Source organism: Garra rufa, chromosome 2 (genome assembly GCF_049309525.1).
Source record: "Garra rufa chromosome 2, GarRuf1.0, whole genome shotgun sequence".
Taxonomy (NCBI): Eukaryota; Metazoa; Chordata; class Actinopteri; order Cypriniformes; family Cyprinidae; genus Garra; species Garra rufa.
Window position 1 is genome coordinate 27,425,066 of NC_133362.1, and position 25,736 is coordinate 27,450,801.

The following is a 25,736-nucleotide window of genomic DNA, read 5'->3' on the forward strand; positions in this document are numbered from 1 at the left end:
CTTACAGAGCAATGGTACACATGAGCACAGGAGGAAATGAGATGGGGGAGTATGACTAAGAGAGGAAATAAGATGCAGAGAGAACAAGTACAAGAAATAAAAGACAGTCAAGAAAGCAGATAAACAAAAATGTAGCTGCTAACTAATAAAGCTCCACTGACTTCCTAAAGCAGCATATGGATGTTTGAGAGAATTCATTTAAAAAAAAAACGTTTTTGTTGAACTGAAGTAATGACCGCCGAAAAATTTGCCATCATAGGAAATCATGAAAAAAAAAAAAAAAAAAAAAAAATTATATATATTAAAATAAAAAACTTGTTATTTTTAATTGTAATTTTTCACAGTATTACTGTTTTCTGTATTTTTACTCAAATAAATGCAGCCTTGGTAAGCATAAGAGACATCAAAAACATTTCATGTTAATTATTCCAAAATTTTGACCGGTAGAATACACACACAGTGAGTTGCAATTAAAATGCTGTTGGTATGAATACGTACTCCTGAAGTGTGAGAGGCACGGCAATGAAGAGAAGCAGGAATTATGTATTAAAGTTGTTCTGTAATTAGCAGCAAAATAGAAAGTCTTGTCAATATCCTGTGACACCAAGATTTTTCTGCTAGTACAGAATTGTGTTAATGGGGCAGAATGAGGGCAAAATGTGAGAGCAAGAAAAATGACTGATTAGACAGTGCGTGAATGTGTGCATAAGGATGTTATCACCTTGAAGATTTGCCATACATAAAGACACCCATTCACAAAAAACGTTTTCTTTTCCAAACTGTCTATCCACACTGAAAGAGTAGCAAAATGACATTTGTGTGTCACATGGCTTTTCAAAGTTAGTTATGATGAACTGGGATCTACATGAAAGGGATGGTTTTAATCATATGATGGGACTGTGTTAAAGTGCCCCTATTATGCCATTTCGAATATTGCCTTTGATGCAGTGTGTAATGCAGCTGCATGTGAATGCAAACCATCTGCAAAGTTGTAAAGCCGAAAGTGCATGATAAAAAAAAAAAAGTTACTGTCTCCCAAAAGAAAGAATCAACTCTGAATGAGTCATTGGTAATACAAATCCCACTTCCGTGACGGCTTCAAATCACGGTGTAATACATTTGGATAATGCACGCATATGTTCTGCATTGGCCGGCTGCGAACAACTTGAGACGCCCTCAAACACGTCAATTTACTGACGACTGCTTCTCTGATCTCGCGGAGTTCAACGTGAAAGATGGCTTAGTACCCAGTTTATTTGGTCCAGCTGGCTTCACTGAATCACAAACTGTAGGCATGATTAATATTAGATGTTTATATTTTCTACCGAGCGTTCAAAATACTAAATTATGAGAATGGGCATATCGTATCTGACACTTGCTGTACGCAGTAGACTGATCACAACAGACTGGACCATCTGACCAATCAGAGCAGAGTAGGCTCACAGAAAGGAGGGGTTTAGAGAGACTGAAACTTTGAACTGCTTAGAAAGAATTGTTTGAGAATTGCTGGAAAGTGAGGTGACATTAAATGCAGATTTTGAGAAAACCAAAAGCATGTAAACCTATTGTAGGAGTCTTCCAAAACAAAATTAGAAATAATGAAGTGTACACTGCAAGATTACCAACCAAGAGGAAACTAGTTCCTGTGGTGCTGCATAAATTACCGCTGCAAGACTGGCGTGCCTTACTGACCCATGACCAATATGACCTCTGACCCCTAATCTATACTGGCTGAGCTTGTATGTGGGCCATGTGGGGTCTCAGATTTCCATCACTCAAGTTTCTTTCTGCTCTAACCTAATTACGGCAGAACAACTCAATCTGCCTTTGTCTTGTATCTTGACCGCTAACAGAAATCAGATCCAAACTCGATCAAAACAGCAGATGGAAAGTAAATGCATCTATACCACTTTAAACCAAACTACTTTTACATTTTCATAAAATAAAACACATTAATCTACGGTTACGTGGGTGGTTGTCAAGCTAGTTCTACATAATTGGTAAGCTGCTCTGAGTGTTTTTATGAGTGTCTATAAAGTACTGATTCTTAGATATGGCTCTTAAGGTTCCTACTTAAATAGAAGTCTACTCACCCATATTATCCACAGCAAGTATAAAGTCCTACGTCTTAAATTAGTGCAACTCTTCCTCAACAAACCACATGATTTCAGTCATTTCTGTAGCGCAAATGGTGCGGGACATGTTACACACCTAATTTTAATACTTGTGGTTAAGGGCCTTTTTCAACCTCTAACCCCAACTATGAGCAAATAGTGATGCTTGCTTTGGCAAAAAGCCCTAATTTGCTTACAGGACTGATGGCGCAGTGCACAAAGTGACCAGCAGGGGGCTTCCACACACAATAGGCAGAGAATTAAGGTCTCTGGGCAAAGTGGAGGAGGGGGTATCATTAGGACCCAAGGTCACACTGAATTTGAGCCACAGGTGTGCAGGCCTCTGGGCATCATGGGCGTCTTGCCTGTACAAACACACACACACACACACACACACACACACACACACACACACACACACACACACACACAAGAAAGAAAACTAGACTGCTTCAATCAATACTAAGTAAAAAAAGAGCACTTTAAACTGCTACTATGTGTGGAGAAATTTAATGAGCCTGCAGCTTACCTGCTACATCCAATTTTCAAGTGAAAAATACAGACTGCTTCTACAATAACAAAACGCTTCAATAGCAGAAAAAAATCTTTAGATGGATTCGGTCCTGTGGGGCAATTAACATGCAAATTATTTATAGAATTTACAAGCTGTGGGGGATGGTGAAAAAAAAAGAAGCTCAGCTTATTTTTAATCAAAGGAAATGTTTTACAAACAGCTGGAGATTGTGGCTTAATCGGCGCTGTAATTTCGAACCCCTGAATTTGAGGCGGCTGCAGGGTGACAAGAGCAATGCTCGTTCTCTGAACCGAAATCGTTTGGGACAAAGAGATGAAGGGGGACCATGCGAGGACCCTCTCCTCAGCCTCTCGGCCCCAACAATCCCAGGGTCAAGCCCTCGCTACCCAAACACCACAATGCTGACCGTCAAATTCCACAGGACGCTGCCCCCCTCTGATTATTCACCATGAATAACAGACCAAATAGACTCACACTCCAGTGCATGAAACACAGGCGGAACAAAACCGAAGAAGAAAGGATAAAACTCCCCCCACCATTTGTCTTCTTCATGTCATTTCTAATCTCAGCTGAGAGGAAAAAAACTAAAAAAAAAAAAGAAAAAAAAAAGAAAGCAAACCTAAAAAAAATGCTGAATTCTGTCTCTCAAATCTATGCATTTCTTTTAGTGTGGACGGAGATAAAAGTGCTTTGCTGCTTTTCATCCCATTCAGACTTCAAATTGGCCATGTGAAGTGTGGCTAAACTACATCTTTAAAGTGTTTATTTTACCCGTCCATTTCTTAGAGTGCTACGTGAGAATGAGGGCGGCGGAGCTGATAAAGCGCCGCTTGTGTTTGGCTTTTGAGAACGCCAGCTTCTCTCTCTCTCTGTGCCTCTGAAAATAGTGCAAAAACAGAATGTATTATGAGTGACTGAAAAGGAATTACCCAAACTAAGCTGATTTACTGATGTGAGCTGCATGATGAAGAGCTCCAGCAGGGTTCACTGTCGCTGGCCGCTGATCTCCTGATAATGCTTGCAGCACAGTCTCTATTAATTGTGGGATTACAGGACAGCAATTAGCGAGCCAGACTTAACTGGAAAGGACAAAGAGACTAAATAACTAACACAACTGGGACAAGTGGATGTCTGCAAATCTGGACAGTGGCTTTTATGAAAGCTGCCATCTTAGCCAGTGTTGTAAATAAAATCAGCATTGACCTTACAAAAAGGAAGGTCCATGCTTACATCTTTTTAAGGCCGGGTACTGTGTATATTCGTCAAACAAAATGACTTTGCAAGTCTAGCTGATGTACCTGATGATTTTGGAATAAATTACTGTAGATGCAGTTTATCATGGAGCAAACAAAACAGAAAGCACAAGCTTTTGTATCAGACTGTTCTGTTGCAATACTAAATATAAAAGTAGATAATGAAAAAATGATGAAATTACAAGGTGAAATCTACCTAAGAAGCGAAAAAGTCGACATAAATATTAGCATCAACACAACAGGAAAAATGTGTAATGGATGCTTTATGCGAATGCAAATGGGGAAATAATTAGGCTTTTTGTTTTGCTTTTCCTAAAGTATTATACATATGTAGGCAGCATTTGTATTGATGGACAAAAAGAAATGTGGGAGGACAATGTCAAGAATGACAAGCACTATTTAGATCTATTATTCCTCTGTCTAAAAACATCCATTAAACTGTTTTCTACTATTCCTTTTCCCAGAAATGTTTTGCTTTGGACGATCATTTACAATTTGCATTTTTTAGTTGTTTATGATGACTGGCAGGTTTTAGGACCTGAAAGAATTGAACTCCATTCAGTAGCCTCTCTGGATACCTTGTATCTGAATTAGATGATCTTTTTACCATAATGTTGGGAATTTACTAAAAAAGAAGGTCATTTATTTGTCATTTAATGATCACGTGTCTGTCGTAACGTCAGTTCAAGAACAGGCTTCCTTTTAATATACAAGTTCTAATTTGTATTCATTATCTATCTGACTGTGTTTACGACCCAAAAACCTTCAAACTTTAATACTTAAAAAAAAAAATCTTTAAAAGCTCTCCATCACTCAAGGTAACATTAAAAGTTTGTCCTGACAAACCTTGGTTTCTTAGTTATACACATTTTAAAAGTTCACCCACAAATGAAAATTGCCATTAATTAAATCTAAGAGCTTTCTGACCCTGCACAGACAGCAGCACAACTGAAACATTTAAGGTCCGGAAAGGTAGTAAAGACATTAAAATAGTCCATGTGACATCAGTGGTTCAGCCTTAATTTTATGAAGCTATGCACTGCAAAAAAAAATTTCTTTCTTCGTATTTTTCTAGTATAAATATCTAAATATTTTTAAATCAAGATGCATTTACTAGACAAGTAAAATCATTTAAAATAGGGCTTGTTTAAAAAAAAAAAGATAAAATTGTTAGTTTTTGCTTAAAACAAGCAAAAATATCTGCCAATGAGGTATGAAAAACAATCTTAATTGAAGAGCTAAACAAGATTTTTTTTCTTGCCCCATTGGCAGATATATTAGCTTGTTTTAAGCAAAAACGAACAAAGTTTGGTAACTTTTTTTTTTTTTTTTTAGAAAACAAGACATAATATCTGAAGTCGTTTTACTTGTAAAGTAAATTGACCTTGATTCAAGAATTCTTTGATATTTATAATAAAAAACGACAAAAATACCAAGTAAGAAAATGTTTTGCAGTGTGAAAATAACTTTAAACAAATAACAACTTCAACGATTTCTGTGTCAGTTTTAAATGAGCGTTTATGAGAGTACCACGACTCATATAAAATGTTATTTTTGTTGTTTTTTTCACACAAAAAGCATTCTTGTAGATGTATAAAATTATGGTTGAACCACTGATGTCAACATGGGCTATTTTAACAAAAAAATTTGTCCTTACTACATTTCTGGAATTTGAACGTGGAGGTTGCGTTGCGGTCTATGCAGGGTCAGAAAACTCTTAAATTTCATCACAAATATCTTAATTTGTGTTCCAAAGATGAACGAAGGTCTTACAGGTTTGGAACGACATGAAGGTGAGTAATTAATGAAAGAATTTAAATTTTTGGGTAAACTATCCCAGAATCGGTACTGAATTTCCTACTTACATTCAAAAAGCAACTCTGCATACTCGATTCAAGAACGGAATTGGAATTTGAAAGGCATTTTTAATTTAATTCTGAATGTCGCACAAGCCTTGCGACAGCTGAAAAAACAACTCCTTACTAGCAGCCACACACGTGTGACATTCATGACTAAAGTATGACCAGAAAAATCCTACTTATCAACACTTACTGACGCACTTTGTTAAATTAACATCAAATGACATTGAAAAACCAGATCTTGTTAGGAACGACAACAAGCATTGCAACGGTGAAAAGGCTGGAGGGAAGCAGATAAAACATTTCATTACTAGGAGAGAGGAAAAGGGTAAAAAAAAAAACAGGACTTCTATTAGCAGATTCCCACGCTGAAAAATATTGAGGGCTAATCTCTCTCATTAACGCAGAATAAATATTTAACGATTAAAAATGGCACCTCATTAGAAGGTCTATTCGTCATGAGAGTGTGCTGCAGTAGGCAGTCAGTCAGACACACCTCTCCCTCATTCTCGCGCAGGTGGCAGCCACGATGTGCCCACTGGCATCGGGAAGGCCGTGTCAAAATATTTACATTGTCGGTGAGAATGTCATGCCTATCATCCCTGCTAATCCAAGCGCTGGAGCACTGCCACGACGCAGAAGTGTGTGTGATCGATGTCAGAGTATGTGTGTGAGTGAAAGAATGTGCAGGCTTAGTTGCCACATGCTAACTGCGCTGTGACTGGGCTGGTAATTGTGAGTGTATTTCAGTTGGCCAAGATTTTGGTTGGGAGATTTTCAGAAGGGTGGGGTCTGATCCAGCTGAGAAAGCAGGAAAGCTGCAGCGACAAGGATCAAGCTAAGGAGGACGCCTGAGCTTCTTTTACCTCGAGATCAAGTTGTTCCCACCCTGCTGCACCACACATGGCTGTTTAGAGAAAAAACTTCCAGCTCCTGCATGCTGCAGAGGCCAGCAAAGCCGGCCACCCACCATGCGTGCGTGTGTGGGATGGGGGACACGTGCCTGCTCTGAAGGCAGAATGGAGGAATCTGACCACCTGTCTGGCTTACCCCATCCGCTGGATGACCTCCAGGCCTTCCTGATCTCAAAAGACCCAAAAGAAGTTTCTGTATGGTGTGATAAGTGGGATCGCCATTTAATGTCTGGTGGCTATACAGATCAACACTAGTAGTCATTCCTAATCGAATGCTATATCCAATGTTATCAAGAAGGCAAAATCAAAAACTCCTCCCTGACCCTCGGTTTCTTTGTCACTGCACATTGCTAAAAGACTGATTCCGACAAAATGACCAAAGACGATATCTATACCAATAAAGCACAACTATAATGATAATGGCACAGAAACAATACGTTTTTTGTCCAGCTAAGGGACTATAAAAACATCCAGCCAATCAGAATCCAACCTGCTTTAAAGAGCTCAAGCATTTAAAGAGAGAGATGACATAACGGCAACACATGCGTATAAGAAACAAAACAGAATCAATGACGTTGTTTGCTAGAAAGCTTTCATTCTTGGTGTGAATGAGATTTAACTAAGAAAATACGGTAAGAGAGTGATAGGCCAAGCTGCGTATCATCATTAGGAAGTGAAGAATGAGCGTAGGAGGATAGAGAGAGAGCTGAGTAGAGTCGTTGTTTACACAATTTAACTCTGCCTTTGCTGCCTCTCATATGGGAACACAGAGATCTGAGTGTGCTGTCCGAGGCTTAGCTCTTTATCAATCCAGAAGAGTGGCAAGGTCAAGGTTGAACATGTTACAGACATGGTTGAATAGTCTTTTGCAACTATATCTGCCAGACTAACAGCTACAGAGCTCAATATAGCTTGATACATTTATTAAGATGTATTAAAGCTGCAGCCTAATAGTATCTAAATAATTAATATCTGCATCGTGTTTGGCATTTCTAACTGAATATGATTCAGTACAATCATTTGAGTGAAAAGTTAAATGGAATAACGTATTTCAACATTAGGACTTTAATGTTTGCCTATAATGTTCAAAAATTTCAAAAGAACATCTTGTGCTGCAATGGAAGCAAGAAAACCTGAACTTTTCACTTCGTCAATGTCACGAATTGGCAATTCTCCAATGTCATGCTTGATTGTTTTATTTCTTAAAGAAGAGAAGCCTTTTTTTTTTTTTACAATATGTAAGTCCCAGGTTGGTTTTGATTATCATGTCTATCGTGCTGAAATCATGCATTTTGAATCATATTCTGACAAACAGTTACAGTGTGTGTTTCAGAAAGCGTCTGTCACACAGCATGTGAGTACTAAACTAAGTTCTCTTTCATGTCTTATTGCACTTGAATACACAAGATTTTGTTAAAAACACAGGAGTTACAAAAACAGTCAGTTATGTTTGTGAAGGTAAACAGCTGGGAAAGAAATTGCATGTTTATATGAGATCTGTGTGGCAGCAGCGTAATATACAGTAAATAAATTTAAAAATCCACTGCTCTCTTGTCTCCTCTGAGGCTGGGACTCTATAATATAGTGTTCTGTCAGCCAACGACAGAACATTTAGCATGCTTTGCTTGAACATTTGCCATGGCGTTAGAACTGGTACACCGTTGTCACTTGCTTAAACAAAATGATGGCACTGTGGGTGGAAACATGCAGATTAAGGGGCGGTAATATAATACAATCCCCTTTCTACGTTCTACGTCAGCAAAAATCTGATCGGCTCATTGTTTCACACGCTTGCAGAAAAAGGCTTACCAACACAAAGTTATTGTGTTGTCCTTTTGTCGTTTTCTGGGTTAGCAGATGCACCGGGGGCCCGATTATAGCACTTGAACATGGAAAAAGTCAGATTTTCATGATATTTCACCTTTAAAGTCCTAAAACTTGGTATTGCTTAATTTTGAAACATCAGATGTATTTCCAGCTTGATAAGTAATTAATAAGTTTAAGTATAAACACTTAAATCCCAGATTTTCATAGTGAACTCAAACCCCAGTGTAATGATATACATTAAATAATGATAAGAGTAAGTGTGTGTGGTATTTTTGGATTGCGTGATGTGTTCAGTGTTTTGTAAGCATTTAGACAGCACTGGTCTTTGGAGTACAGCATGTTTCCACTTGCTAAACATGAGGGAGAGGAAAGCCATCTTGAGTTTTGACCTGTGAGGACAGGCCTGGTGGCAGATCTAGGACAGAGAGATTGCAGATGTAGACTGTGACCTCACCTGTGCTTACACACAACTTACACACTTCCTCTCTCATATCAACCACTCCTGACCAGTTAGAGGTCAACAAACACATTTACTACAGGGGTCCAAAATCCCATTTACAGGTAGCCATACTTCAGAGAACTCTGGTATTGTGAAGACGGCCTTCAGGACCAAGTCAAGCAGAGCAGTTTTTATGCGTGTGTGTTTTATACTCCTTATACAGTATACTGGGTACAGAGAACCTGCCAATTCGAAACGCTTTGTCCATTAGAGAGTTTAGCCTCATTAGCATTCTAATATGAGTAAATTGTAATGCAATAACACTACGCAGTATTGTTGCAAAGCAGATTTTAGTGAAAAAACTGTAATGAGTTGGCCACAATCTATTGCACAAACTAACTAATGCACCTCACCTTGTTGCTCAAAGCAATGCTTCGTGGCAGCAACATAATTGCTGTTGTTGGCATGTACCATTAACTCTCAGATTGTTCTTTAACTTAATGTCTGGTCTGTTATGCGAAGAGAACTTGTTTACTTCCCATTTCTAAAATGTACTTGCCTAAAATAAAAGTGAGAAGCTTGCTGTTGTCTTTCCCTGAAACTCTTCCGTATAGTATAAAGTGAAACCGTGCCATCAAAACACACTCAAAAGAAGTTCCTCTCTTCGCACTTGCAGTCAGAAACTTCTAGAACTTCTTGAATAACCTTCAAATGTGAGTGAAGTGGCTTTTAACCAAGCACATCCCTGAGCAGAGGAGACCAGTCATCTTGAAAAGCCCTAAGAGTGGGATGCTATTTCCTCCTATCTTTATGTTTTCTGTCTGGCGGTGTGCAGACGAGGCAGCAGGGGGTGGAGGGCTGATGGCACTGTGTCCTTAGCAATGGCCATCCTCCTGGACCGGAACAGGCTGAGTCGCTGAGGAGTTCACAGAAAGCTCTGATCAAAGGCAGACCCTGAAGGAGTTCTGCTGAAGGGAGCACACTTACCTTCAATCGTCATGGCGGCACTCAGCCGAAATCTGGCAGGAGGTCTTACTGGTGGCTGACATACAAAGTAACTGCCTTCCTACTTCTGTAACAAAAGCACTACGCAAACACAGTCACAAAAAAAGAGGACTGATAGATCATTTTGGGTTTTCCTAGGCTCACACACTGTCAGTGTTTGGGATTGATGACTGTGTGGACTCAATTCCTACTATACATACTTGGGATGAGCATGAGTGCTTGAAAATGACACCAGTGGCCATAAAAACAATAATCTAGAGACAACATATCATGCGTCCCTACAATAACTGGTCCTAATCATGCACAAGGTGGATTTTTAGTGACTTCAATATAAAGTGTACAAATGTTTCAAAAAGAGGCCTCATCTTTAATTAGTTTTCCCAGTACCTTGTGGCTCATCAATTTGCTCCAACACTGCACAAGGTGCCTTTCAATCTGGGATGGCAGCAACAGCACTTAACACACACACACACACACACACACACACACACACACACACACACACAAAATGGGTTTCTGCAACTAGACAGCGTGCAAGTAAATAGACCAGAACTCAGGGACTTTACAAACACTTTTTTGGATATATATTAAAACCATGACCAGCCACGGTGTGAAAACACTTGATCAATGTGATGAAATATAGAGCACGCTGTATTTTAAAAATTAAGTTATTAAGAGACTTTGAGTGTTGCTTTCATTGAGTTGAGTCTTCACATACTGATAAAACACAATACCACTAGGGCCCTATGATTTCCGCGATTCAGACAACATGGGCGGAATTCAGTCATAAAAATGGAATTTACTGCATGACACAGAATGTCTCAAAATATGCCCAATTCTGGATGGATACCTCTATAAGTAGTAGGTCAGTACACTTAACTCAAAATGTGATATGGACTAATGTCTGTAAATATTAAGCCACAAAAATGCTATTTAAATATGAATCCTGCATTTTCTGTGTCTCAGTTTGAACGAATGGCGCTCAAAGCGCAGTTTCGTTTACTACATACATCGCAGTGAGTGTGATGCTTGTGGTGTTTTCAGCCTCTGCCACCTCAATATATCTCTAGAACTGTTTTGAGAATCACTTCAAGAGCATTTCACGGTTTCTTTAGAGAAAAACTATCGTCATATATACAAACAGAAACTTAAAGGTCATCACAGCAACCTGACAAAGTAAAAGTTAAGTTTAACTTGAAGAAAATGTGACAGAAATGTATTACTTAATGTAATGACAGTACTACTACTACTAATAAAACTATTATTAAAGCTTTATATTTTTTAAGGAATACTGACCACAAAAATTATTTACCAGAAAAAAGTAAATACACAACACAACACAACATGTCTGTGAAAAAAAAGAAGAAATAAATTAAATATGTAATATTTTTAATAAAATTAATTACAGATGCTTTGGAAACAGAAACTTAAAGGTCTTAAAAAATTATATATATATTTATTTATATACCACCCTATGATCTAAATACATCTTTTTTAAGCTTTGTAAGGCGTTTATAATAAAGACTATACAAACTAGCTACTAAAAAAACAAAAAGTGATACAACAGCATATGCATATGCAGCATACTGCATATGAACAGTCAATCCAGTCCTCTAACTTGCTATAACCTTGTGGAATATGTGTAACCATAGTGACAATAACAATAATAAATACTTTGCATAGCATCTTTGATGATATATGCTTTATTCTAATTGCCATTTTTGCCCACTGCATTCATCCTTTCAAACGTGGTGAAAAACACTGTTTCTATTCATACAAGACATATTAATTAAATTCTCTTTTAAAATTAGACTAGCCCCTTCCACACAGTAATACCAGTAAATTGCCATAAAATTACAGGAAAAGATAGTGTCGAACAGACAGGAAGTGAAGTGGCAGCAAGAGAGGGGGCGGAATTGGGAAAGGTCCTCGAGCCAGGATACGAAATATAATGTAAATATAAAAATACACTGCTCACACAAGCAATGATGTTCTGCCTTTTAACCGGTAAAGCGCCATTCACACATCAGTTTCAAAATACCGGTCAATTCTGTGACATCATTGACTGGAAATTACTTCTAAACAGATGCGCCTCCAGGTGTTGTGTTTGTAAACATGGAGGGGTTATATGGGGTCAGTGTTTTGATTTATGTTTAAATTTTTCTGTCAAATGTTCACATTTATGCATCTGCTTTTGGCCCAGAGACATGTATAAAGTTTGTTATACTTATAACACAGGCTTTAGATGAATCTAACAACTAAACTATTAACTAGCATCTAAAGGCAGAGTTGCTTTGTGCAACTTAGTAAATGCGCTACAATATGCCCAGAGTAGATGTCTAACATCAGCACGTTCTGAACACGTACATGCTGATACCGGTAATCTTGTCCTGCGTTTACACAAAGCACATTACCGGTAACTTACTGGTAATGTTACAACTTCTAATACCGGTAAATTCGTTCTGACAAGGTTCTGTTCACACATCATCTCTTTACAGTACTTTACCAGTAATTTACCAGTAAAGATTATGTGTGAAAGGGGCTCTTAAAAATTTAAGGCTGTTTTATTTGGTCATACAATGCAGTCACGCTTATAATGCATGCAATATGAAACCGAATTTAGTGCTTTAAACAGGCCTGGGAACTGCTTTCTGCTGCTGTGTGAAGACAGAAAGCAGAGACTGTGCAGTGGCAGTGAGATGCGTGTGTCTCCGTGTATGTGTGTGTGTTAAGTGTATAGAGGGAGCAGGAAAGGCTAAAAATCGATATATTCGGAGCAAGATGTCACAGCAGCCAATCACGAACAGCTCCTGTCAGCAGTGTCATCGTGACATGGGTATTTAGAGCTTTCTAATTGGTCACACTGTGCAAAGACATCGAGAGAGGCAAAATGACAACTGACAATAGATCCACTCTCGCTGTCAAGTTACACATCCACAAACCGCCCACATCCTCTACCCAAGGTGCTTCAGTTATACAGTGCAAGAAAAAAAATGTGGTTTGAAACTCACAGCTCACAACTCCCTTTGGCTTCAATACGAAGCCATGCTCTCACAGCTGGCCAATCAGTGACAAACGCTGGCACTGTGAACTCTTCATTTGTGTGAGTAGGCGTGAGAAAAAGCAACGGGGGGCGTACGTGTGTATCTGAGAGCGACCTTACTTTCTTTCTCTACTCCGCATTGTCATTCTGTTTTCCTGGCCTGGGATTTAGGACCCTCCCACATCCACAACAAAAACCAGAATGCCTCTTTGCTCCAATTAAAATTTCTTTGGCACAACCTCTCTACAGTTATCTTTTCACTTTGTATCTGTCTGAGGAAGACGCTTGCCAGTATCCTCTATTCAGGCCGTGATCAATCCCACCGTGCAACACAAAAGTCCTAGAGGACCCCACAAGCACAAACTTGCCTTTAAACTCGGCCTCTTTCTCTCCGCCACACAAATACAGGCAGACAGCATTATACAATTGAGGGGATGTGCATGCAAGGCCACTCTGAATAATGAATCTCTTCTTACGGGGAGGTCTGAATTAGACAAATCAAAATCTGTAATGGACCTTTTGAGCAACATCTTGCCAACCGAGCTCTCGATATGAGGTAACGTCTCTCCTTCACGCTGAGTGTCAACGTCTAGGTGAGGAAGGTGTCTTTCTGGAGGTACGCCGAGTTGGTAAGGTGCTCGCTTAATTGGCACAGAGCAGGAAGGAGGACAGGAGAGGAGACAGGGGGTGGGGGTAAGGTTCAGGGGCCACGATTCTCTTCCTGGCAGAGCTGATGGTACCACTGGGACCACACACACATATACGGACACACAGAGGAACAGGCTTTTGTTGAGCATTGTCACTGTGCAGCTTCACTGAGCAGGACACTGAAGCATTTATACTCTCTCCCCCTCTCTCTCTTAAACACTCAGAATACAGAGTTCGCCGAATAATGACAATCATTCAAGTACACTAACATGCCCACTCGCAAGAGTATGTCTGCATTCATACACATTTGTACACCCACACACAGGCAACACAATCAGCAAGATCACTACATAAACACACATATACACACACGGAGTGTGCTGATAAGGAGTTTCTGTGAACATCTTTATAGCTGTAACCCTTAGGGATATGCAGATTGAGCTCAGGGGTGCGTGAAAAAAAAAAGATTTTGCATAAACTGGTCATAAAATTTGATCTGATCTTCAATTAGGTCAAGACAACAATTTAAAAAACAGTCCACATGAACTGATTAAAAAGGCACACTGTGTACACATTTCACAGTGTAGGGTGGGAAAGTACAGTATGTGTATCTTTAGGCTAATGACTTTTTCCGAAAGCTAATTGGAGTCAGCTAACCTGGAGTCCAAACAATGAGATGAGGTTGTAGGTGTTAGTCACACACTTTTTCCAGCAACTATATTTGTAATAGTGGAAAATTTAAAGGGCAAGTTCACTCAAAAATGAAATTGTCATCTCATGACTCATATTCATCCTCATGTTGTTCCAAACCCATAAGACTTCCGTTCATTCTTGAAGCACAAATAAGGATACTTTTAATGAAACCTGAGAGACTTCTGTCCCTCTCTTGAAAGTCCATTCCACCAAAATGCTTCAAAAGTTTATAAAAACATTTTAAATTAAATTTAAATGAATTATTCTGAGGACACATTATTGCTTTATATGATGAACAGATTTAATTTAGGCTTTTATTCACATATAAACATCATTCAACGCACATACATAGAGCAAATCAAATTTGGTAAATGAAAATGTGAAATGTAAAAAACTTAATTAGTTCTTGTGCGTCAAGCCAGCACATTTAAGCCTCTATGTTTATATGGATTACTTTTACAATAACTTTATAACATTTTGGTCAAATTTACTTAAATTTGATGGACATGAAGTAATTAAAAAAACTCAAAAATAAAAAAAAGAGTTTTTTGTATTTTAGTACGAATATGTTAGCCTTAAAGTTATCTGTAAGCTAGCATGCTCCAAAACAATGACAAAATTTGCATTTACAAGATATAAACATTCAAAACCTACAGTCTACCTCTACTCTACCTATATGGATCAACCATTTTAATGGCATCACTCTGCACTTCAGTTTCTCATCAAACTTTGTCCAATCAAATTGCTCTCTAAAATCAGAAGCGTCCCGCCCCCAACATTATAAATAGACGCACCAGAAATCGGTCACTTGTTCACAGATTTAGCATTATCTGTATATAGGGGATAGGGAACGCTTCAGACGGTATAAATATGCTTTCCACTGGGGCGAAGGAAGTCTGGTTTTGCGTTGTGTCACACGAACCACGGCACCAGTCCAGAGACACAATAGGACGGAGGGGATCATATGCGTGAATCGGTACAGACCAAACATATTGGACCCATTTGAATTCTACACAGAATGCTTTTTTTTTTATTTTTTTTTTATTTGGAGTGCAAAAACATACATGGTAAATGCAGAAACAGAAACAACAACAACAGAAACAATACCAACAAAAAACAAAAACAAACAAAAAACTATACTAACAACAACAAAAAAACAACAAAAAAACAACAACAATGATAATAAATGAGAAATGAGAACAAGACAATCTGAATAATAATAATAATGTATAAGTAGTAGTAGCAGTATAGGTAGTATTAGCATGTTCAAAAATAATAGAAATGGCCATAAATCGGAGTAACAACTATAACACCAAAGGTAGTGATGATACGGTTAATATTTTGTGATGACAGAATTCTACACAGAATGCTATATTTTATAGCCATATGGATGAGATTAGGAGGAGAAACAGTTAGACAAATGGCACTAACGAGTAGAAGAGATAACAAATGACACATTTTTCAAACTACACATCCTTCTCAGCATCATTATAATGACTGTTTTGCTTTAGTAACAGTTTAACAGTTTTTTATTGAATCTAAAGGTGGACTCTATTAGACTGTGGCTGTCATAAACCGTCAAATGCAGCTTTACCGAGGTCAACGGCTCTGGCCCAAGCTGTGATATAAACAAAAAGCTATCAGCTTTTTAAATTTTTATTTAAACTATTATTTAAAAAGGGGCAGGGCTGTTCAATATGCCCCATCCTGTCTTCCTGTTTCAGTTGAAATTATGTCACCACATAGAATAATGCTGCGTGTTTCAAGGCACTTCAGTGGATCTTTAACTAGACAATGTAATGCAACATAGGCTGCATTTACACGGCAAGTCTCATTGCACAGATTCGATCTTTTGACCATATTCAATTTTTTGGCCTGCCTGTATACACTCACTTTAGACATGATCTGGTATCTGATATCTGTGTTTACAATAATTAAAAAAAAAATGTCAGTGATCGCTTTACTATGCACATGGTAGACCCTCAGGTTTTGAATAACCATGCTATTAAAATTATTTATATAAATTACGTAGAGTGGCCATTAGGCTATTATTGGACAACAGCTGTCATGGATGTTTTACAGCACAAAATCTGAATGAACAGATAAAGACCGGAAAATAAGGCCGGTAATTTTCATTTGTTATTTTTTATCTAAAGCTCGTTGGAGGTAGAATTCTTTAGTGAAATAAAGTAGCGGTAAGATGATATTTATTTAAATAAATTTGTATGAATTAATGAGAGAGAGATAATTAATGAGATCTTATGTAGCCTCTGAAGAGCAGTACTAAATGAAAAAATATGATATTTAGGCAAAATGAGAAAAAAGTACAAATCTCCATTCTGTCTAAAGGTTTTTACCCTCCGGCTCTTAATGCATGATTTTTCCTTCTGAACCATCAGAGAGCGTTTGAACCTTCTGTAATATTTGCATATGAGTCGCTCAGTTGTCCTCAGTGTGAAACGATGGATCTCAAAATCATACAGTCGCTGTTGGAAAGGGTTCAAATACACAAAAATGCTGGAAAACCAAAGAATTTGTGGGACCTGAAGGATTTTTCTGAAGAACAGCGGGCAGTTTAACTGTTCAGGACAAACAAGGGACTTAACAACTATCACAAAAAAAGTATTAAGAATCAAGGGGGTGTAAACTTTTGAATCAGGTATTTTTTTTTATAAATAAACTATTATTTTCTCTTGTGGACTAAATGTAAACATCTTTTATGTGAAATCTCTTATTCAGGTCAGTACTTAATAAAAAAAAAAAAAGCATTTTGTATGATCCTTATTTTGGTAAAATAATTAACATTTTGCAGATTCTGCAAGGGGATGTAAACTTTTGACTTTAACTGTAGGTCAGATGTCAAGATATCAGATATGTATCCGATTAAAATCTACATTTGAAAATGGCCCAGATCAGATGCAAAAAAAAAATTTTTTTTGTGTTGACACGTGTGCAACAAAATCCGATCTGTTTTTTTGTGCCATTTTAAATGCAGCCACAAGCTACTTGTTCTCAGTTTTATTGATGCAATTTGAAAATTAATAAGAGCTGCTGAAACAGGAAATTATAAAAACGCTTCTGACATCAAGCAGCCAATTGGTGCAAGCTGATTACATAGGGTTACTCACCAGCAATTGACTGTAATGAAAGCTGGTAAGCAACAATACCCATTTTTATTCATTACTGAAAAGTGCCTAATTATTATTAGACTCACAAAGTGGAAATGTTAAAATCTATTATAAAAGCAAAACAGAAAAAAATGAATCTTTTTAAGCATTTACTGTAGGCATCCAGGGATGTTAAGAATCAATATCAAATCACATAATATATATTAAGGCTGTATTTAGTTAGAAAATCTATCTATTTTTTCCCAGTTCTACGTCGCAATGAAATAAAAGTCCCCACATTCCCTCAGACTCATTTTCTACAGTCTAAACCTAAATCAAATCAGCGCCAGGGGAGGGCAAAAAATGACAGCTCTCCAATTGGCTAAGAGAGTCATCGATCACGAAAGCCTGTGTCATTACCGTGACAGAGCTGCGCTCAGCAATTCAGCTCATATTCTGTTTGAGCAGAGTTCAGAGGGGGACGAGGAGCACATTGAGCGCCTCTTGCACAATACACCTGATTCTATACAGTAATGCTCTCATCTCTCTCTGCCTGCTCTGCAATCAATGCCATTCAGCTTCAATCAATTCTTTTATACCCCATTCAATGGATGGGTTATTGGCATTACTTACAGCATAGACAACGAGACTGTAAGTATACCACGAACAACAGAAGGCAGCTCTCAGTGTCTTTTCATACAGTTACATAAAGTCTCTCTTACTGTGCCAAGTCACTTTCATTATTTGAGATCCAGAGTTAATACCCACAAGCTGTCAGTGATACATTGAAAATAAAGAAGCAGAGTGAATAAGAACTAGGAACAGAGAGGCAGACGTTGACAAAGGTCGACAAATGCGCACACTGATGCAATCTCAACTGAGCAAACAATATCAAATCAAGATAGTTTTACACAGGCAGCAGATAATCTCCCCGCACTCGTGGTTTCTATGTCTCTCTCTTATAAAACGCAGACTCCAGCGTCTACGTAGGTGAGTGTTAATGGGATCCCGGCTGCATATTCACACCGACAGAGGACGACATCAAAGACCTAGGGAGCTTCTATTCTCTACGGAGGTCTGGCCCATAACCTGCCCTGGAAGTGAACGTGTGCAGTCGCTCGAGGAAGACACATAAAAGCTCTTCTTGGTTCTGGGGTCAATTGCATTTACATTTGACCAGCTCAAGAGGTGAACTAAGGCTCAATACACAATTCAAACACACGCATACTAAGTAGATTCAAAGAAAAGCCTAGTTCGGCTAAGTGAAATCTGACTTTCTGAGCCCCGAGCGTTTGTGCGGATCAGTCACACTGAGGTTTGGATAGCTGCTCTGGAGGACTGCCGGAAAACACTTGAGTGAGTTTCATTCACCGTAGTGGAATTAAGACCGTTACCATGCCGACAAGCCGCTCGGAAGTGAGAGGTGAAGATTGTTTTGATATGGGGTGCTAATGAATAATGATGATAAATTTGATAAAAATGAGTGATGTGCAAGGTTCACACTATTACTTCTGCATCAGATGTGTACTGTATAATAAGAGTGAAATCAGAAGTTTCAGGCATGAGATAAGGGTGAAACAAGGGCACAGAAGAAGAAAAATAGCATTATCTTTTTGCCAGATTTCTACTTGATATTAATGTTGATATTTTTTCTGGCACCATCACAAAATGTAAATGTAAATGTAAATGTAAAATGTAAATGTAGAAAAAAAAAAAAATTTATATTTCTTCTTAAATGTATTTATACACCAGTCAAAAGTTTTTAACAGTAAGATTTAAGTCTCTTCTTCTCCCCAAGCCTGCATTTATTTGATCCAAAGTACAGCAAAACAGTAAAAATTTTTAATATTTTTACCATTTAAAATAACTGTTTTCTATTTGAACATATTTTAAAATGTTATTTATTCATGTGATCAAAGCTAAATTTTCAGCATCATTAGTCCAGTCTTCGGTGTCACATAATCCTTCAGAAATCATTCTAATATGCTGATTTGCTGTACAAGAAATATTTATTATTATTATCATCAATATTTTAAAAAGTACATTTTTCAGGAAAGATCCAAAGATCAGCATTTATCTGAAATAAAAAGCTTTGGTAACAAAACGCTCTCTAGAGCTCTCTCTCAAGAGTCTATAATTTATTTTATTTTATTTTTGGAAAATATAGAGATTAATAAATTTATTTAGCAAGGATGCTTTAAATTGTTCAAAAGAGAAATATTCAAAGAAACCTGAAAAAAATTCTACTCCGCTGTTTTCAACAATTTTTTTTGAGCAGCAAATCAAAATATTAGAATGATTTCTGAAGGATTTCTGGAGTAATGATGCTAAAAATTCACCTTTGAAATCACAGGAATAAATTACATTTTAAAATTTATTAAAATAGAAAACAGTTATTTTAAATAGTAAAATATTTCCAGATTGTACTGTTTTTGCTGTTCTTTTGATCAAATAAATGCAAGTTTGGTGAGCAGATGAGGCTTTAAAAAAACATTACAAATCGTACTGTTCAGGAACTGGTTGTGTATTTTTTTTAACTTAACATTTAACAAATTATTGTGAATTACTGTATTTGTAAACTTCAGAAACAATCACATTTAAGAAAAAAAGAATGAATTAAATAGTTCATGAAAGAATGAATAAATTAATTAATGACAAAAAATAGGCCAATTATCCATAGCTGACTGACAAATTCAGGATTATTTCAGGCATCAGTCATCGAAACAACCAACAAAAACAACACTTACTTCTTGCAGCTGGTCTTGATGAATCAGTCAGTGCATTAGTTGATTTGTCCTGGGTGGAAGTGTGTGAATCTCAGCGTGCGTTCAGACACCTGTAATGAGAACAGAGAGGACACGCAGTGAGGGTTTGATAGATGACTCCTGCGCAGTTGCGTCACTTTTGCAGTCAATATTTGCACTCTCTCATTTGCGAGGTGTCTCTGTCTCAGACGGTCCACTCTTCTCTCCTAGACTACGATCTGAACATCACTGAAGCGCTTTGTGTGCTGATGTACATGTATTGACAAACCATGTGCAGATAAGAACCCACCCTCTGACCAATTACAGTCCGTCACACTTCCATTCACATTCAGACAGGAGAGAGATCCAAGAAATAAAAAAGAAATCCTACAAAAAAAGGTGAAGGTAAAATCTTTTAATGACTCTCTAATAGGAGATTTGATCTCAGACATTGAAGCTCGCCAAAGGCAAAGTGTGGATGAGACATGTGCATACATATTTTTAATCGAGTAGTCGGAAGACTGCCTGAATGGCTAGTTGACAAGTCAGTACTAGAAAAGTCATGTAGAAAAAGACTCTGGCAAATCCACCAGACTCTGAACAGATGCATTTCTTTGGGATTTATAGATGCTAAGCACAGCACTTATAGGCTGAATAACTCAAACCTTTCATTTCACAAAACATCTTGTTCTTTAATGTGCGGGCCAATCTGTACTCTGCGTTCAAAAAATCCAAAGCTCAAATATGTCACCCTGGACCACAAAATCATTCATAAGGGTCAATTTTCTTAAAAATATAAATAAGCTCAGAATAAAAAAAGCTTTCCATTGATGTATGGTTTGTCAGGATAGTACAATATTTGGCCGAGATACAAATATCTGGAATCTGAGGGTGCAAAAAATTCTAAATATTGAGAAAACCACCTTTAAAGTTGTCCAAATGAAGTTCTTAGCAATGCATATTACTAATCAAAAATTAAGTTTTGATATATTTAGAGTGGAAAATGTACAAAATATCTTCATGGAACACGATCTTTACTTAATATCCTAATGATTTTTGGCATTAAAAAAAAATCTATCATTTTGACGCATACAATGCATTTTTGGCTATTGCTGCTAATATACCCATGCTACTTAAGACTAGTTTTGTGGTCCAGGGTTACAAATATGGGACCATGGGCCACAAAACCAATCATAAGGGCCAAATATTTGAAACTGAGATGTATACGTCATAAGAAAGCTGAAAAAAAGCTTTCTATTGATGTATGGATTTGTTAGGATAGGACCATATTTGGCTGAGATACAACTGGAATCTGAGGGTGCAAAAAAAATCAAAATACTGAGAAAGTCGCCTTTAAAGTTGTCCAAATGAAGTTCTTAGCAATGCATATTACTAATCAGAAATTAACTTTAGATATATTTACGGCAGGAAACTTACAAAATATCTTGATGGAACATGATCTTTATTTAATATCCTAATGATTTTTGGCATAAAAGAAAAATCGATCATTTAGACCCATACAATGTATTTTTGGCTACTGCTACAAATATACTTGTGCTACTTAAGACTGGTTTTGTGGTCCATTAATACTGTCCTTTAATCTCCACAACACCTGTGGATTCTGCATAATAACAGATCATTGCTCACAGCAGGCGATCTGAGACTTGATAGAGATCATTTTTTATCTGTTGAAGGTGAATTTGCTTTGATAGCTGTGGAAACGGTGCTTTAAAGACGATGAATTGAGACACGCAACTTTCCGGAGAAAGTTAAAGCGCAGTGTACTAAAACATTCATGGAGACATTGCAAATCCTAAATCATGCTTCAAAAGCATAAATAAAAAATCATATTCCCTAACCAACTAGATGGCTGTTAGATAGCTGGTTACTAGTCAATCATCCTCACCCATAACCACACACATACCTGTAAACACAGGAAGTGCTATGTGACACTTGTCTCCAACATACACTGGACTCACGAAAAAATGCATACTTCACAGTATGAAGAGTGAAAAAGATTTACAGTTTAAATCTGGCTTTCAAAAGCACCTCATGGTGATCTTCACAACAACCAGCATGCATCTGCTGTCTGTGAGTGCATTTGTGCTATAGCTTTATTCTTTGGCTGGTACTGCACGACAGGAGGCCGAGAGAGAAAACAAGGACACGTGGAGAGACAGAGAGAGGAGGGTGGGCAGAAAAGACAACAGAGGAAGTACACAGGAAGAAGCCTTTGTTCTTGCTGATGCAGATTGAGAGTTTAAAGTTTAATGGATCTCAGAAAGACGCAGATCTCTCAGAGGACCAAGAGAGAAAAACTTAACCAGGATGTCAACTAATGACACGCCTGCATTTGGGAGTAGAGAAGGGCCACGATGCTGACAAATCGACTATCAACTAGTTGATTGGTTTATTTCGATTTTTCTTTGTGATATTTTTAGTGCTTAAGTTTTAATTAGCATTCTGAAAGTGTGCTGTGATGTTGCACCCTAAGAAAGGGTTGCAATTTTATATTCATCCTCTTTAAAGCACCATCGCTACAGCCATAAACATACAGACTGACCGTCTTCGGTCGTTGTAGGGCTGGACGATATGGCAAAAATTTATATCACGATATATTTCTTAATTTCGGTCGATATGATATAATTCTGATATCGATATGGACAATATTAAAAAGCCTCAGGAAAAAACTGCCGAGGATGCACACAATGGATGTCTGTACCTACAAATGTCTGCAAACTGAATTTGCAAAGTCTATAATACCTCCAGGCTCCTCCTATTAAAATTATAATTTTTTTTAAAAATAAAAATAGTACAAAAAAATAAGGTTCAATTTTTATTTGTATTTAGCCTTTACAAACAAGAAATGTGAAATAAACTATCAAATAAATAAAACTCTCAGACTCAGCTTATTAACAATAATATATTTCCATTTAAACTAGAACAGGCTTATTTAATTGAGAGAACTGTGAATAATCTATACAAATATGTATGTCTTGACTAAAGACTAAATTAATTCCCTATAAAATCGCTTAAAAAGGGGGAAAGAAATCATAATAAAAATAATGCCAAAAACTAATTATTAATCCTCTTCCAGAAGGAGGTGCTGTTTCCCTCATTTTCCTGGTAACATTTGGACACAAAGTAGCGCAGTGGTCATGAATTACTTCATAAGGAATTATAGTAAAAATTAAATGAAAATGACACAAACTTTTTTGAATACAGTAAAGTTTCCTTTTTAGACATTCATTAAAAAAAAAAAAAAAAAAAAAACAGCGCCACATTTTGACTGTGTTTATTTAACATGTCAAAGCCTTTTTGAAAATCTATTTGAAGCGGTCAGCGCTGATATTATGGCTAACATTTGCATGAACTGTGTATAACTTACCAATGGCAGAGTTTATCTGAACTTAAAAAGCCGAACCACTTCCACACCACTGAATTAGTCTTTCCTCTCTTATCAACTATTTCGTCTGCCTTCTTACTTGTGGAAGCTTGTTCATCCACATCTGTATTTCGGTCAGGGGTACACATTTTGTAGCTAAAACTTTCCGTGATGGAGCTTAACCAACTACTGCTGAGCACTGGCAGCGTGTCTGTTCTGCTCTTTCTGACGGCTGAGCATTGAACGTCATTCAGTGACAAATGCTAATGTATAAAATTACATACATACATACATACATACATACATACATACATACATACATACATACATATGCAAATGTATATCGAAACATCGGAAATGGGTTTAAAAATCGTATCACCGTTATTGATAAAAATCTATCGCGATATATATTGATATCGAATTATTGTCCAGCCCTAGGTCGTTGTGTTGCATCTCACGTTGTTTAAGCGTCCCGCCATGAGCACTGCAAGACAAAGTGCTGTAGAAGGTAAAAAGTAGTCTGATTTTTAAAATGCGTCTTAAGACCTCTGTGTTCTGTGCTGCTGAATTTAGCAAATTAGTAAATGCCCATTTAAGAACTAAGTCAGAGATCAGGCAAACATAAAACCAGACCAGATTAGTTCACTAGGTTATCAGATAACCCACTGACTAATTTGAACGAAATGTGTAATTCTAAAAAGAACATGAACTAATAACAACCTGAGGTTAAAGAAGAGGGACGTCACTGATCCACCCAAAAAAACATCTTTTAATCCAAACAGTAACAAAAAAATGACGTGTAGTTAAACACTACTCATCCCATCTGCTCTTCCCACACACACAAAGCAACCTCTGCACAGTGTCAAAGTCCCAGTGAGAGCCATGTTCCACTCTCCACTGACTAATTCAATATTGATAAAGAAACTAAACAAAGCATGACTATCAGTGCTGGAGGATTCCCACTAGCAACAGTGAGCAATCTCCCAACTCTACCCTCACTACATGCCTCTCCTTGCAATTTATTTCACTGTTTTCTATACAGTCCTTGGCTTTCTCCAGTTATTTTCAAAATTATTTTCAACCCCTGTTTGCATAAAGAAAATAGATAAATTCTTCCATTAATTATTTTAGAATAGTACTTTGCTATACTGTGACAAATTCAGGCAATTCATGATATGCTTTCCCCAATCTCTTATTCATACATGCATTGTTTTCTCTCCTGTATTTAAACATTAAAACATTCAAGATATCATTAAAATGTTTTCTTAAAGGGGACCCATTATAAAAAATTACTTTTAAATGGTGTTTAAACACAGTAGTGTGGCCACAGAATATGAAAACAACCAGCCTATAAAGGTACAAATCCACCCACTATTTTTTCTATAATCCCACTAAATCATAAACAGTCTGTCTAAACTTGCCATTCCATATTTCCCCTTACGATGACATCATCTTAGGGAAATAGTCCCGCCCATTTTGTGACAATCCCTGCCCTATTAGCCCTGAGTGAGAAGCAGCAGCCTGCCATTACTGTTTTCTTGCTGTAGCTGCTGGAAATATAAAATGTCAGCACTAAAGAGGCATTACAAGGGTCGTGTGTCAGGATGCACCAACAAACATAGGAGTCTCCATAGACTCCCCCTGTCTGAGCTGTTGAGGACACTGTGGTTAAATTTCATTTTCGGTAAAGTCACCTATATGTTTGGGGATCAATACCCAACGCTTTATACGCAAACATCACCGCCAGACAAAGTAAGTACCATGTGTTACCAGTGTTGCTAAAGCTATGATTGTCTCTGCCTGTTTTCACTGATGCTGCCTTCACATGATACTAGAATGATCGTAAATAGGAATGTGGTAGTTAAAAATGGCATATGAAAGCAATGTGCAGCCGATCACTTGAATTTTTCAAGGTCATAATCACAAGTGGGATTTATAAAGTTTGTGATAGCACACGATGGCACCATGAGACCAGCAATGTTGTAATTTTCATCATGCCATTCTCCCATCTGTGTAATTCATAAACATGTATTTATTATGCACAGTACAATCAGATGACTTTCAAACCGATTTTGGATCGAACATATAAGGCTGAACACCGCTACTGAGAGTTTCTGACATTTTCAGTGGGTGAGATTGTCCTGTTTTGGTTTTGCCGGCTCTTGAAGCT

General features: G+C 37.4%; 1 protein-coding gene across 2 annotated transcripts in view; it reads right to left on the minus strand.

The window, feature by feature from the left end:
* The window catches only part of ndst2a (N-deacetylase/N-sulfotransferase (heparan glucosaminyl) 2a), a 160,634-nt gene that overhangs the window by 20,271 nt on the left and 114,627 nt on the right, over positions 1-25,736 (minus strand). For both annotated transcript variants that reach the window (XM_073835059.1, XM_073835060.1), the window contains one exon: positions 20,185-20,273. The gene's annotated coding sequence lies outside the window, so the exon portion shown is untranslated. The remainder of the gene's footprint in view (positions 1-20,184; positions 20,274-25,736) is intronic.